This window comes from Wyeomyia smithii, chromosome 1 (assembly GCF_029784165.1).
Source record: "Wyeomyia smithii strain HCP4-BCI-WySm-NY-G18 chromosome 1, ASM2978416v1, whole genome shotgun sequence".
Taxonomy (NCBI): domain Eukaryota; kingdom Metazoa; phylum Arthropoda; class Insecta; order Diptera; family Culicidae; genus Wyeomyia; species Wyeomyia smithii.
This window is the reverse complement of record NC_073694.1, coordinates 110,946,347-110,948,428: the sequence shown is the minus strand read 5'-3', so window position 1 is coordinate 110,948,428 and position 2,082 is coordinate 110,946,347. Positions and strand designations below refer to the sequence as shown.

At 39.9% G+C, this 2,082-nt stretch overlaps 1 long non-coding RNA gene across 1 annotated transcript; it reads right to left on the bottom strand.

Annotated features, from left to right (window-relative positions):
• Nucleotides 1-323: 323 nt before the first annotated feature.
• LOC129717953 (uncharacterized) lies at nt 324-1,404 on the bottom strand. The gene is made up of 4 exons (XR_008726777.1): nt 1,283-1,404; nt 921-1,109; nt 756-861; nt 324-699 (listed from the first exon to the last, which is right to left on the bottom strand). It is a non-coding gene; the product is annotated as an uncharacterized LOC129717953 (long non-coding RNA).
• Between the last annotated feature and the right edge of the window lie 678 nt (nt 1,405-2,082).

The following is a 2,082-nucleotide window of genomic DNA, read 5'->3' as shown; positions in this document are numbered from 1 at the left end:
TTTAAGGAACATACTTCATAACTCATAAAGACTAAAAAAAGACTCGGAAAAGGGAATAACACTCTTCTTAACAGAGATCAAGGTAATCACTTCTCATGGCTTTTCAAATGTCTACTGTTACATTGGAATAGAAGAAAAGTAACTGGGAACACTGTAGAGGAAAAAGGGAATAAATAAAGGACAGATAATGAAGCTGTAACACGTGTGTTTATTTCTATCTGATTAAATTCGGTAATTAATCATTGCGTTTAGTATGTAACATTTGGCGACGAGTTTAATTTTAGAGCTTGAATGCTGATTTATACGGAAACGATTTTATTCGGTCGCATTGTATACGGGAAACTAAAAAAACAGCTAAGTGATACTGAGTACAGTTAGTCAGTAAAGGGGAAATTTGCTGAACAGTAAACAATATAACAACAGTGCCCGAAACGGGTGAAACGAGCCCATCGGAAGATCAGTAATGGACAATCCGGGAAATGCAAACATAGTCGAATTCGATCCAAGCGACACGTCAACTGTATCCAGTAGATGGAAGAAATGGAAAAGAGGCTTTGAGATTTTTCTCGAAGTAAACAACGTCACTGTAGCAGTACGAAAACGTTCTTATCTTCTTCGTTATACCGGCAGTAATGTGTAGGATATTTTTTTCAATCTTCGTGGAGAGCAAAAAGTAATAATACCAGCAGGATCAGATATCTACAAGGCATCAATTGGTATACTAGATGATTACTTTCTGCCACTCAAATGCTTACCAAGGGAGAGACACATATTCAGCAATTTGGAACAGGTACCTGATGAGTCCATTGAAAAGTTTGTGTTGCGTCTTCGTGAGCAGGGAAATCTTTGTGAATACGACAACTGGTTGGAGGAAAACATAAAAGAACAAATATTTGAAAAAGGATATTCGGATGACTCACGGGGAAAGAGATTAACCAAACCACCTCTGACGCTGGCACAGACGGTCGAGTTGGGTCGCTCTCTAGAAACCATTGCTAAACACAAGAAAAATCTTCAATGCCATGAAGAAGTGAATCGTGTATATAGCACGAAGGGTGAATGTTTTCGATGTGGGCGCATTGGCCACTACGCCAACAATGATGATTGTCCTGCGAAGGATAAAAAGTGTGAGCGCTGTAAGCTAATTGGCCATTTCAAAATATGCTGCAAAACAAAAGCTGGTTCGCAAGGCGGAAAAAATTTCCAAAAATAAGTAATGCAGAGAGAAAGTGTTCCGCAAGTAATGGGTGATGAATGTAATGAATACGGCTTATCGAATTACTCTTCAAAAGGTGATGAAGAAAGTGTACACTATATTTTCACTGTGGGTCCAGACAACAACGAAAAAGTGAATTGCAGAATCGGAGGTGTGAAGATTAGCAGGATGGTTGATTCGGGTGCTGGTGTCAATCTAATATGTGAATCCGCTTGGGAGTACCTGAAAGCGGAAAAAGTGAAAATAGAATTTCAAACTGACAAAGTGGCGATAAAACTGATGGCGTATGGTAACCATCAATTCAGTGAAAGGCATGTTTGTTGCAGAGATCTCAACCAAAAAATCATCTATTAGAGATAAAGTGTTCGTCGTCAAAGAGACTGGATGCAATTTGCTAGGCAGAGAAGCTGCTACCAAGCTGGGAATTTTAACAATTAACACTTTCATCTGTGCTGTTCAACAACAATCCGGGAAGATCGGTAAAGTAAATGGAGTGGTGGTTTCCGTTCAGATCGATTCTTCAGTTAAACCAGTTCAACACACTCAAAGCCGAATCCCAATACCTTTGCAACCTGAGGTGGAGCGAGAAATACAAAAGCTATTAAAAGAGGATATAATAGAATCAGCTCCGCATGGTTCACCGTGGATTTCACGTGTGGTAATAAAGCCAAACCCTGGCAGCTCTGAGGATATTCTCCTGTGGGTTGATATGCGTGATGCCAATAAAGCAATAATCCCTAAGCATTATCCACTCCCGAGGTTTGATGATATTATTCCTCATTCAAACAACTGTAAGGTGTTCTCAAAAATTGACCTCAACAAAGCCTTCCACCAAATAGAACTGGCGGAGGAGTCACGAGCGTCGT